Source organism: Fukomys damarensis, unplaced genomic scaffold (assembly GCF_012274545.1).
Source record: "Fukomys damarensis isolate Sample0158 unplaced genomic scaffold, DMR_v1.0_HiC HiC_scaffold_24, whole genome shotgun sequence".
NCBI classification, from domain to species: Eukaryota; Metazoa; Chordata; class Mammalia; order Rodentia; family Bathyergidae; genus Fukomys; species Fukomys damarensis.
Window position 1 is genome coordinate 37,497,820 of NW_022900936.1, and position 14,178 is coordinate 37,511,997.

At 36.1% G+C, this 14,178-nt stretch overlaps 1 long non-coding RNA gene across 1 annotated transcript in view; it reads left to right on the forward strand.

The window, feature by feature from the left end:
* The first annotated feature begins 464 nt into the window (after positions 1-464).
* Positions 465-14,178, forward strand: part of LOC104847454 — an 18,310-nt gene continuing 4,596 nt past the window's right edge. Inside the window, exons 1-2 of the long non-coding RNA XR_776162.1 lie at positions 465-644; positions 10,125-10,311. This is a non-coding gene — a long non-coding RNA (uncharacterized LOC104847454). The remainder of the gene's footprint in view (positions 645-10,124; positions 10,312-14,178) is intronic.

The following is a 14,178-nucleotide window of genomic DNA, read 5'->3' on the forward strand; positions in this document are numbered from 1 at the left end:
AAGTAGGGTCTTGGGTTCAATCCCTAGCACCAGGGAAATGCAAAAAGCATTATTCAAAGACAATGTGGAAGATCAGTTTTTATCATGTATTTATTTAGAACATATTTCATCTTTCAGGACAAAACCCATTGATGTGAAGTATATGAATCATTATTTAGCATTTGTGTTGGATATATGAATGAGAAATCTTCAATAACTTCTAAATTATCCCTGAATACTTACAAGTAAAAATGCTCTTTGTGTATGAGAAAAAACATATACATACACATAAGTGAATTCACTCTTTACATTTTTTTGCCATGGACATGTGTTATTTACTCAAAACAGATACAGATGTGAATAAATAATAGAGACAGTTGTGAGTGAAGAATTATCATTACCCAAAAGAAGTTTGACCTTTGCCCTTGCCTACTAGAATTGTATCTCTATGCTCTTGTAATGTTTTGCTGAATAAGAGTGTCATTTCTAGGGTCTGTGGCCATGGAGCCATCTAACAATGTGAGCTATGATGGAAGTTTTGGGCTGTACCATATTAATTCCAATCTCAGAGAAAAAAGATATTCTTCTGGGAGGAGCTGTAGACTAAAGATCAGCAATACAACCAGTAGATAAAGACTAATAAAAATGATACACCAAAAGCGGGGGTAAGTATGTTCACACACTGTGAAAAGGGAAGAGACCGACAGATCCTGGGGAGCAATGGGGTGAACCAGAGTGGCTCAGCTGCAGGTAGATCCCAGCCAGGGCTCTGCCATGACCCCAGAGGCTCTGGCACTCTGCCCCAAGCCAGAGACCTGCCCAGAAAAGAGCTTCACAGGCACACAAGCTTCAGCCAGAGGCTCACACATAGCATCCGTAAGAGCACACAGATCGATCCTGGGGAGCAGCAGTGTAGAACAGAGCAGTGTGGCTGCAGGCAGATCCCAACCAGGCCTCTACCCAACCCTAGAAGCTCTGGCACACTGGCCACAGCCAAAGGCCCACCTTGAAAACAGCCATTGAGGTGCACAAGCAACAGTCAAAGGCTCACCCTGATACCATTGATAAGTGCACAGGGATCCTAGACAGAGGCTTGCTCAGACAACAGAAACTGAGGTGTACAACCCTCAGGCAAAGGCCTTCCAAGAAAACAGGTACATAGGAGCACCCACCAGAGGCAAACCTAGATACCACACCAAGTGTGCCGCAGACCCAGCCACAAGCCTGCCTGGAAAACAGGACAGCACAGTGATCCAGAAGGCAACTATTCTGAACCCAGGAATTGGTATACTGATGAGAAACAGAGAAAAGGCTGCTCAGTGGCTTACCAAGAATTGATGACCACTGGGTGAGCAAAAAGTTGCCTCAACAAAGGCATAGCAGGCTGCACCCATTGAAATGAAAAGACATGTAAACAGTCTCAAAACAGACTTCCAGATCACCTAAGGCAACTTCAAAGGGAAATGAGATAGAACAGTCTGATACTCAATCAGCTGGACTCCCTGAACTGGCAACAATAGAGGATATGGAAACAAAGAAGTCAGAAATAATTTCTCAGGTAACAACAGAGATTGTGCACATAGTGCAAGTCATTATTACTAAATCTAGAACAGACACATATAAAAAAAATAGAGGAGCTGAAAAACATGATGGAATCCCAACATAGGAAACAAATGCAATCCATAAAACAGATGAAAACAGATTTCCAGGAGATTAAAAACTCCATTGAAAGTTTACACAGCAGAATAGCCAATGCAAGGACAGAATTTCAGATATAAAAGATAGGATTGCAATTAGTGACCAGGAAAAGAAAAATTTCTTAAAAATACCAAGGGGCCATGAGAAATCAATCCAGCAGCTGCTAGCTGATGCAAAGAAGAATAACATAAGACTGATCAGAGTCAGTGAAGAAACAGGAAAGTGCAGATGACATTAAAAAAAAAAAAACGTGTTCACAGATGTAATGGCAGAAAACTTCCCAAGTAGGGGAAATGAACTTGACATACAGATAAATGAGGCATATAGCACAAACTAGCCATGGTAAAAAAAAAAAAATCAACACATAGACATATAATAGTTAAGATTCCAGAAACCCAACAGAAGAACAAAATTCTACAAGCACTTAGAGAAAAGAAACAAATCACATATAAAGAAAAGCCTATCAGAATCACAGCAAACTTCTCAACACAAACCCACAAGGCAAGAAGAGCGTCAACTGAAGTATTTCAAGCCCTAAAAACAAAAACAAAACAAAACATAAAACAAAAAACCCTCCAACCTCCAACCTCCAATCCAGATTGATGTACCCTGAAAAACTAGCTTTCAAACTGATGAAGAAATAGGATACTTTCATGACAAAAAGCAACCAAGGAACTTTATGAAAACCAAGACAACATTCCACAGACATTTAAACACATCCTAGGAAAAGACAAGGAGGAGATCACAACCCCAGGAAGCCTAGCAGAATGAATCTATCATGCATGACAAGAAATTAAATGCAAAGTAAGAGAATAAAAAAAAAGGTCATGACATATCAATTATAAGCATCAATGTTAATGGTCTCAATTCACCAATCAAAAGAAACAGACTGGCAAAATGGGTCAAGAACAAGATCCAACAATAGGCTGTATACATGAAATACACTTAATTAAAAAAGAAACTCATAGGCTGAAAGGGCATAAAACAATACTAAAGGGTAGAAAACAATACTTCATGTGACAGGAACCTGAAAAAAAAAACAGTAGTAGCTACCCTCTTTGCAGATCAAGTGGATTTCAAAAAGAGACAAAGAAAGACACTACATCCTTGTAAAGGGAACAGTCCCAAGAAGAAGAGATGATGATCATAAATATATATACAACAAACACTAGTGCACTCCACTATATAAAACAAACACTAACAGATATGAAAACTCAAGCATTATTACAATAGTAACAGAGGACTCAATACCCCAATACTCCACTGTTACAAATAGATAGATCAACTAGACAGAAAATAAACAATGAAATACTAGAATTCAATCAAACTCTTGAACAAATGATTGAAACATGTTTACAGAGTGTGACACCTCAAAAATCAGAATACACATTCTTTTTAGCTGTACATGTGTCGTTTTCCAAAGTAGACCACATACTTGCTCATAGAACATGTTTAAGTAAGTACAAAGGAATTGAAGTTATCCCCTGTATTTTATCAGACCATAGTGTGATAATATTGGAGATGAATAGCAAAAGAAACCAGAAGAATTTCATAAACACATGGAAATTGAACACATTTCTGAATAACCAATAGGTCACAGAGGAAATTAAAGAAGAAATCAGAGAGTTTCTGCAATTAAATGACAATGTCAACATATCAGAATCTATGGGACACAGTGAAAGCCGTCTTATGACAGAAATTCATAGCAGTGAATACTCATATTAGAAAAAACAAGGTGAGCTCAAATAAACAACCTGTTGTTGAACCTCAAGCTTCTAGAAAAATGAGAGCAGCACAAACCCAAAACTCATAAAAATTAGAGCAGAAATCCATGCAATGGAGACTAAGAGAACAATAACCCCCCAAAAAAATCAATGAAGCAAATAGTTGGTTCTTCAAAAGAATAAACAAAATTGACAAACCCGGGCCAGGGATTTAGCTCAGCAGTTCTGCCGCCTGCCTTGCAAGCACAAGGACCCGAGTTTGATCCCCGGTACCCAAAATAAATAAATAAATAAAAATTGACAAACCTTTAGCCAACCTTATCAAAAAAAGGAAAGAAAAGGCCCAAAATCCATGCAATTAGGAATGAAAGGGTGAAATTGCAACAGACCCAGCAGAAATCCATATGATCATCAATACCTACTTCAAGCACCTAAACCCCAATAATATGGAATATACAGAAGAAATGGACAGATTCATAGATATGTATGAATTACCAAACATGACCTAAATATTCTAAACAACTCAATATCAATCAATGCAATTGAAAATGTAATTAAAACTTACCAATTAAGAAAAACTGGGGTCCTGTTGGCTTCACTGCTAAATTCTTCAAGACATTTAGAGAGGAACTACTGTTTAACTGCTTCAATAAAATTTAAAGGAAACAATACTCCCAAATTCATTACTGAAAGCAAGCATCACCTTGATCCCCCAAACAGAGAAAGACCAAACTGAAAAAGAACTATAGGCAAATCTCACTAATGGACATAGATGCAAAAATCTTCAATAAGATACTGGCAAACAAAGTACAGAGGATCATTAAGAAGATCATACACCTTGACCAAATAAGATTTATTCCAGGAATGCATAGATGGTCTAACCAACATAAATCAATAAATGTAATATACTATATTAACAGAGTCAAGGACAAAAACCATATGATATCTCAATAGATAAAGAAAAAGTTTGACAAAATTCAACACCCATTCATGATTAAAATATCAACCTGCAGAAAATTGGAATAGATGGTCTTTATCTCAATCTGATAAAGGCTATTTATGAAAAACCAATAGCCAGCGTCATATTAAATGGTCAAAAACTGAATATCTCCAAGCTAAATTCAGGAACAAGTCAAGGATGTCAACTATCACCACTCTTGTTTGATATAGTTCTGGAAACATTAGCTACTGCAATTAGACAAAAGAAACAAATGAAAGGAGGACCAGGGATTTAGCTAAGTGGTTCTGCTGCCTGCCTTGAAAGTGCAAAGATGCAAGTTCAATCCCTGGTATCCCCACTCCCCCAAAAAGAAAAGATATGAAAGGAATAAAAATAGGAAAGGAGGAAGTGAAACTGTCATTATTTGCTGATGATATGATACTCTACATATAAAACCCCCAAAACACCATCAAAAGACTTTTAGATTAATTAACAGATTCAGTATTGTAGCTGGATACAAGGTCAACACTCAATAATCAATAGCCTTCTTGTACACAAATAACAGACTCACTGAAAGCGAAATTAGAGAAACAATCCCTTATACAATAACATCCATAAAATGAAATATCTAGGCATCAATCTAACAAAAGAAGCAAAAGACCGCTACATTGAGAACCACAACACTCTGGAAAAAAAATGATCAAAGAAGATATAAGAAAATGGAAAGACATCCCCTGTTCCTGGGTAGGAATAACCAACATAGTGATAATAGCCATACTTCCAAAACTGCTATACAGAGTCAATGCAATCCCAATTGAAATCCCAACAGAATATTTCACAGAACTAGAGAAAACAATCCAAGAATTCATTTGTAACTAGAAGAAACCTATAATAGCAAAAGCCATTCTAGGCAGCAGAGACATGGCAGGGGGCATCGCAATCCCCAACCTGAAACAATACTACAAAGCCACTGTGATAAAAACAGCATGGTACTGGCAAGAAAAGACCCAAGGATCAGTGGAATAGATTTGAAGATGCAGAAACAAATCCACACATTTCAGCTACCTCATCTTTAACATAAAATACCATCATCCTCACTGGAGGAGAGATAGCCTTTTTAATAAATGGTATTGGAAAAACTGGATTTCAACTTATCCAAGATTAAAAGTAAACCCTTATCTTTCACCATGTACTAAACTAAAATTGAAGTGGATTAAACAGCTAAATATTAAAACAGAAGCACTAAACTTGCTGGAAGATTAGTTGTGTAGAACTCTCAAAGACATTGGCATAGGAAAAGCCTTTACAAACAAATCCTCAGTAGCACAGGAACTAGCATAAAGAATCAACAATGGGGATCCAATCTTATTAAAAATCTTCTGCACTTCAAGAGAAACTACCAACAGAACAAAGAGACAACATATAAGGTGGGGAATTCTTTTTTACCAGCTGTTCTTCAGACAAAGATCTACTATCCAGAATATATAAAGAACTTAAAAAAATCAGACCTCTCAAAATTTAAAGACCCAATCCAAAAACGGGCATCTGAAATGAACAGACATTTCCCAGACAAAGGAGAAATAAACATATGAAAAAAATGTTTAACATCACTTGTTATTTGAGAGATACAGATGAAAACAGCACTGAGATTTCACCTCACCCCAGAAAGAATGGCTAATATTATAAAATCAACCAATAACAAATTCTGGTAGGGTTGTGGGGAGGAAGGAACCCTTCTTCATTGTTGGTGGGAGTGCACACTGGTGCAAACACTGTGGAAATCAATATGGAGATACCTCAAACAACCGGGATTACAAATCCCATTTGACCTAGGTATTTATCTGCTGAGTATCTTCCCAAAAGAATTAGAAGAATCACTCCAAAGTGATATGTGCACACCTATGTTTATAGAGGCACAGCTTGTAATAGCTAAAACTTGGAAACAGCCCATTTGCCTATCAACTGGAGACTGGATAAAGATGTGTGTGTGTGTGTGCGCACGCGCACGTGCATGCACATGCACTTATTGAGCTTATTGGTACTTTTAAAGTGTACAGTACAATTACATTTCATCATTGGGATCTTGCACCTTTACATGACAGATCTTGGTTTTCATTTTTTTCCATACCCCTGCCCTCACTCCACTCTCTCCTAATTACAAAGCCTTTTCTTCCCATTTTTTCCTCTTTTTGTATTTTTTCTTTTCCCTTATTTCGTTTCCCCTATCCTTCCCATTGTATGTTTTTTAATAAACTGGAGTACAACTCAGCCACAAAGAATGAGAAACTAGACACATTTATAGCTAAGTGGATGCACAATGAGGTCATACTCATGTGAAATAAGTAGGAAGCACGTGTAAATACCTAATAATATCTCTAGCATGAAAAACTAAAAGTGTTAACAAGGATAAAAATGTGTAACTGACATTATGAAATAGGAAGAAAATGTCTAAAGGAGTAAGAGAACTGGGAGGGGTTGGGGAAAGAAAGAAGAGAAAAAAATATGAGAAATGGAAAAACATGGAAACGAAATCTTTGTAAATAGGAAGGATTGATGGGGCAAAGTGAGGGCAGGGGAATGGGACAAAAATAAGAACCAAAATACATCCTGTAAAGGTAGAAGATCCTAGTGATGAATGTAATTGTATTGTATACCTAAAATGTACCAATAAATTTAAATGAAAAAAACCCAAAAGAACAATAACAACAATAACAAAACAAAAATCCTTGGTAAGATACTGGCAAAGAGATCACAGAAGATCATAAAAAATATCATATATCCTGACCAAGTGGGAATCATCCCAGGGATGCAGGGATGCTCCAACATATGCAAATCAATAAATGTAATACACTGTATTAATAGAGCCAAAGAGAAAACCATATGATCATCTCAATAGATGTAGAAAACGTATCCCACAAAATCCAACAAGCTTTTATGATAAAAACCCTACAATAAATTGGAGTAGACAGTCTTTACCTCAGTCTGATAAAAGCCATCTATGAAAAACCAACAGCCAATATCATACTAAGTGGTCAAAAACTGAAATCCTTCACACTAAAATCAGTAACAACACAAGGATGTCCACTATCACCACTCCTGTTCAATGTAGTTTTGTAAACATTAGTCACAGCAGTTGTCTAATAGTGAAAGACATAAAAGGAATAAAGATAGGAAATGAAGAGGTCAAATTGTCCTTACTTATAGTTGACATGATACTCTTATAGAAGACCCCAAGAACTCCACCAAAGTCTTCTAGACTTAATAGTCAAGATCAGTAGTGGGCCGGGGATTTAGTTCAGTGGTTCAGTGGCCTGCCTTGCAAGTGCAAGGACCCGAGTTCAATCGCCGGTACCCAAAAAAAAAAAAAAAAAAAAAGATCAGTAGAGATAGCAGATCAACACACAGAAATCAATAGCTTTCTTGAATACAGTTAACAGACTCAATGAGAGAGAAATAGGCAAACGATTCATTTCACAGTAGCATCCAAAAAATTGAAATACTTAGGAATCAACCTAACCAAAAAAAAAAAAAAAAAAAAAAAAAAAAAAAAAAAAAAACTTATAGCACTCTGAAAAAGAGATTGAAGAGGATAACAGAAAATGGAAAGACAGCCCTTACTTTTGGCTAGGAAAAATCAACATGGAGAAAATGGCCATACTTCCAAAACTGCTATACAGATTCAATGCAATCCCAATTGGAATCCTGGCACCATACTTCACAGACATTGAGAAAAAAAAATCCAAAAATTCATTTGGAACAAGAAGAGACCTAGAATAGCAAAAACAATTATAGGCAATAAAGACAAGGTAGGAGGTAACACATTCCCCAACTTGAAATTATACTACAAAGCTACTGTGATAAAACCAACATGGTAATGACAAAGAAACAGACCTGAGGATTAGTGGAACAGATTAGAAGACACTCAACTGCCTCACCTTTGACAAAGGAGTCAAATACCTTCACTGGAGGAAAGATAGCCTCTTTAATAAATGGTGCTGGAAAAACTGAGTTTCAACTTGCCAAAGATTAAAACTAGACCTATATTTCTTACCATGCACTATATTACAATGAAAATGGATTAAAGATCTAAATATTAAAACAGAAAGACTGAACCTGATGGAAGAGAGGTTAAGTAGAACTCTTGAAGAAACATGTGTAGGAAAAGATTTTATTAACAAGGACTCAGTTGCCTGTGAACTAGTACAAACAATCAACAAGTAAGTTCTTATTGATTAAAAATCTTCTGCAAAGCAAGAGAAACCACCGACAGTGTGAAGAGACAACCTACAATGTGGGAGAAAAATTTTTACCAGATGTTCTTCAGACAAAGGTCTACTATCTAGAATATATAAAGAACTTAAAAAATCAGACTGTCTAAATTTAAAGACCCAATCTAAAAATGGGCATCTGAAATAAACAGACATTTCTCAGAAAAAGAAGTAAAAGCAGCAAATAATCATATGAAAAAATATTAAAAATCACTGGTCATTTGAGAGATGCAAATGAAAACAAAACTGAGGTTCCACCTCCCCCCAGAAGGAATGGCTGCTATTGTAAAATCAACCAATAACAAATATTGGTGGGGGTGTGGGGAAAGAGGAACCCTGCTCCACTGCTGGTGGGAGTGCAGACTGGTGCAACCACTGTGGAAATCAGTATGGAGATACCTCAAAAAACTAGCATTGGAGGTCTCATTTGACCCAGCTATTCCCCTGCTAGGTATCTTTCCCAAAGAATTAAAGGAATCATACCACAGTGGTATATAGCACCCATGTTCATAGCAGCACAATTCACAATAGCTAAAACTTGGAAGCAGCTCAATTGCCCAACAACTGGAGACTGGAGAAAGAAAATACGTTTTTTTTTTTTTTAATAGAGTACTACTCAGCCATAAAAAGATACATTAGAGACATTCATAGCTAAATTGATGCACATTGAGGTGATACTCAAGTGAAATAACTAGGACACAACTGTGTAAATATAGAATAGTTTCTCTAGTGTGAGAAACTGAAAGTGTAAATAAAGTCTAAAAGCTGTAATAGATAATGTGTAATAGGAAGAAAAGGTAGAAAGGGGAAGGAATAGAGGTAGGGGATAGGAAAGAAGGGAATGGAAATAATATGAGAAAATGAAAAAAATGGTAAAAAAGTCTTTGTAAATAGGGAGGGATTGAGGGGTTGAAGAGAGGGCAGGGGAATGGGGTAAAAAAATAAGAACCAAGATAGATTATGTAAAGGTTCAAATTTCCAATGATGACTATTATATTGTATACCTAAAATGTGCCAATAAAATTACTTAAAAAAGAGAAGAAAAGGGAAGAGACAATGCTATCCATGACACCATGAGACAGTGACTTGAGGCCCCACATTTGAACATCTCCTAGACTTGGCCTTATTCATTTGTAAGACATAACTTTAGGTATCAATCTGTCTCAATTAAGAGATACTCAGGGCCGGGGATTTCTCTCAATGATGCTGCTGCCTGCTTTGCAAGCGCTAGGACCCAAGTTTGATCCCTGGTACCAAAAGGAAGAGCTACTCAGATAACTATTAAAACATATTTCTGGGAATATCTGTGATGATATTTTCAGAAGAAATTGGCATTTCAGTCAGTGATCTGAGTAAAAAGAATCCATGCTCCCCCGTGCAATTGGGTAATGGAATGGATAGAACAAACAGGCAGAAAATCTCCCTTTCTTCCTCTCCCTCTCTCCTCCACCCCTGGAAGCTGGTGCACTCATCCATCTTCAACTGCACTTGGACATCAAAATCTAACTTTTTCAGCTTTTGCCTCTGAGACTTGAACCTTCAGCCTTCCTCAGTTCTCAAGTCTTCAGCCTCAGAATGAAACTTACACCAACGGCTTCCCTGGCTCTCAGGCCTTTGGACCTGTGCTAAATCACTACTGCCTCCTTTGATTCTTCAGGATGCAGATGAAATTTTGTTGGACTTCAAGATGCTTCAAAATAATGTAAGTCAATTACCCTAATACACAACTGTTTATACCTATCTGCTTCTCTGGTGAACTCTAACTAATGCAGATATTGGTAGTAAGTATATTGCAGTTCTAGAAGAGAAGAATTGTAAGGATGAATTCCCTGAGTTGGTTTTGGAGTTTCTGGTGTTTTTTCCCCTATCTGATTAGATTGAAAAAATGCTAAGGACTCTTAGCATTTTCAATAATACAAAGACGATTTTGAAGATTTTGGAAAACTTTCCCCTTTGTTTAGGTAGAATCCTGCAATAATATCAGTAAAAGTCAAATCAAATGAAATTGTTATAAATTAAAATTTAGAGACAAATCAGAGGTTTATGTGAGGCTCATATAAAGCAATCAAAATACTAAACAAAAAGGAATCTGTAACATGAAGTTTAAATCTGTGAGTAAAACATTGATACCACTTAAACTTCCTTAGGTGACAACTGTATCCTACATTTTGGTAAGGACTCCACTGTGTACAGATACAAGCATTTGTCAACACTCAGCAAATATACACTTGAATTATGGATTGTAGGTTATATGTTTTATATACACAAAACTACTGACCTATAACTGAAGATGTTGCAAAAGATAAATTTAGGCAACATTAACATTTTAAAGCGGTTGTATAAGCAGGTAGGGACACATAAGTTAGGTGGTGCAAAACCAGAAGTGCTTTAGGCTCCACAGAAGAGATTAAAGGAGCAAACACTTGCAAGATATTCATGGATTAAAGGTGGAAAACACTTGATCTGATTAAAGTTGAACAGTAGCTTAAGCCCCTAGTTGAGTTTTACTTGTGGGTTTCTCATTGGCAAATTCTTGGACTAGAGGTTTGTCTGGGTTATTTTTAATTGGGTTTGCTTAAATTTTGTTTTCCTAGGATCGGAGCATTCAAGTTGTGTTGGATTTTGGTTTGTTTATGTGACAACTTTAGAGCACTAGATACAGACATCTCCAGCTAAAGTCTTCCCAATTATTTTTATATGTGTGTTTTGAAGTAGTTAGAAGCATGCTAGTAACTGCAATTAATTCTGAAGTGCTTCTATACATAAAATGAATTAATGGGATTAGGGACGGATCAACAGATATACGCTATAGAATAAGTTCAAAATGTTTATAGTAGGGTCTTGTGGTAAATGTAAAGGTGCTCATTTAAAATTTTTTCAACTAAGTTAGGCATGGTGGCACACATCTATAATCCCAGCTTCTTGGGGAGCTGAGGCAGGAGAATCTCGTTTGAGGGCAACCTGGATAAATTACCAATACCCATCTCAACATTAACAGCAACAAATTCTTTCAACTTTCCTTTATGTTTGAAAACTTCTATAGTAAAATGTTGAAAAAATTAAAAACAAAAATATTTTATTCATATTTCAGGTAAAATTATATTACTGGAAAAAATTGCAGGAGAATTATTTTAGTTTGGCATTAATTTATCTCTATTTATGCCAGAGTTAGAATAGTTAGTTAAAATACTCTTGAGGTATGATGAGGTGGTTTGAAATATTTGTGAAACAATGCTCTGAAAAAGGAGTACAATGAATAAATATAGCTCATTATCTAATTTGAGTAAGACTGCATGTTAAAAATCTAGATCTTTGATCTGGACATGGTGGCATATGCCTGTAATCCCAGCATTTGGGAGGCTGAGTCAGGAGGACTGCTATGAGATCAAGCCCAGCCTGAACTACACAGTGAGGCCCTGTTTCAGAAAAAAAAAAAAATCTGGATCTTTGAGAAATATCAGTGCTTTTAACTCATATTAATCTGAACAAGTTTAATTTTCACCTGTAATGAATGCAGCATGTTAATAAATAACCCTTCCAGATACACTACAATAAATGCAATAAGTATCGAATGGATAAACAACAGTTAATTTTTTAAAAAACTAAGTGAATTTAAAAAATAAAGAAAATGTAAAGGCTACATATGGAGTAGGAATTTTTTTGGACAGAGTTTCATTGTGTAGCCTAGGCTGGCTTTAAACATACTACATAAGCTAGGCTTAACCTCAGACTTGATATCTCCCTGACTTAGCCTCACATGTGCTGGGTATAAACAGGCACTGCTACACCTGTCGAGCTGTGCTGAATATGCAAATTCATTTCAGTATGTAACACAAAGTTGTAGGAGTGGATATAATTGTTCACACTAGCATATAGAATTGTTTGAAAACTTTAATTTTAAAAACTCATTTTACAACAGTGTTTTTTCCATTTTGGGGGGTATGAACTTTAAATTATCAAATCATAATTCTGCATAAACATGTTTATTGGATTACATTGGACCGAACACAAATTTGTAAAGATACATATTGTATGTTGATGGTAATGCAGAACAACTTTCCCTTTCATTCCTTTTTTCTGTCACATTTTTTCCTTTAAAAATTAATCCAAATCAAAATTCTTCATCCTCCCCTTATTCAGTTGTGCTGTTAATTATCTAGAGTGACTTGTAATAGCATTTTACAGTAGAATGTGGAAATTTAGTGACATCTTGTGGCCAAGAGTTATTTGAGCATTCTGCCTATGGCACTGGACTGGATTTATAGTCATGGACTTCCAACTAGAAAACATGTTCTTCTGAGTGTGCCTGATGACTTTCTGGAAAATTAAGCTCATCTAAAGGATTTTAAAGTAATCAGTGTCTTGATCTTCAGTCTCCTTTGCACTTTCCTTCAGTAGACTATGTCTGCTATCTAGGAGCTTTATCATTTCTATTATTGTCTTCTTTCCATAATAGTATTCTCCCACTTTACAAAAGGACTCATCCCTGAGTCTTACCATAGAGTGCATTGCTCTGAAAACAAACAAACAAAACAAACAAACAAAAAACCCTCTGAGTGCTAAACAAAGAGAAAGAGAATTTTGATTTATTAATGTCTGTATTAGTCATCTTTGTATCACGATAATGGAACACCTCATGCAGTCTATTTATAAAGTAAAGGGGTTTATTTTCGTTTATGGTTTTGATGCTTTGAATCCAACAGTGGGCAGCCCCGTTGAGTTAGGTCTCTGGAGGGGGAAGCAGTAGATCAGGATGGGAGTGTCTGTAGAAGTGAGTGCTCAAATCCTGAGCCAGGCTGGGGTGGGGGGAGAGAAGCGAGAGGGAATCCCCTAGTCCCTTGTCTGTGCACACCCAGAAGAACTTCCCACTTGGCACCACATCTTTTCCAGAGGGCCACTCTGCATACCAAGCTTTTAACATATGGACCTTGGGGAGATACTACCATATTCAAACCATGGCAGTATTTGTGTATAGTGATTACTCAAAAAACATTCTGAAAGTCAGGTGGTTGCCAAACTTTCTTTTTTGAAAAATTAATTTTATTGGTACATTTTAGGTATATAATCTGACATTCATCATTGGAAATTTGTTCCTTTACATAAGGTTCTTATTTTTTCCCTATGCCCCTGCTGACCTTTCTATCCCTCCACTCCTCCCTATTTACAAAGACTTTATTTCCATTTTTTCATTTTCCCATATTAATTCCATTCCCCAAACTTTCTTCAAAATTATTTGACTTTTGTAAAATTAAAGCAAAGTAGAATTCAGTTTTCACTTGATATCCTTTTCATTAAAAACAGTTTTTGGCCATAAGCTACTGATTTTTCTGTACATTAAAATATACAAACCTTAATCAGGAATTCTTTGAAATATAGATGATGCAATTTCATTCTTCTCTGTTATTGTATAGTTCCTCATGTTTACATCTTTAAAAAATTAGGACTACATGAGAGCCTTGATTTATAAGAATATTATTCCATCTCCTTAAATGATAGGCTTCTAGTAAAATGTGTGAACTAGTTATGCTGTCTTTTTTTTTTTTTTTTTTTTTTTTTTTTTTTTTTTTTT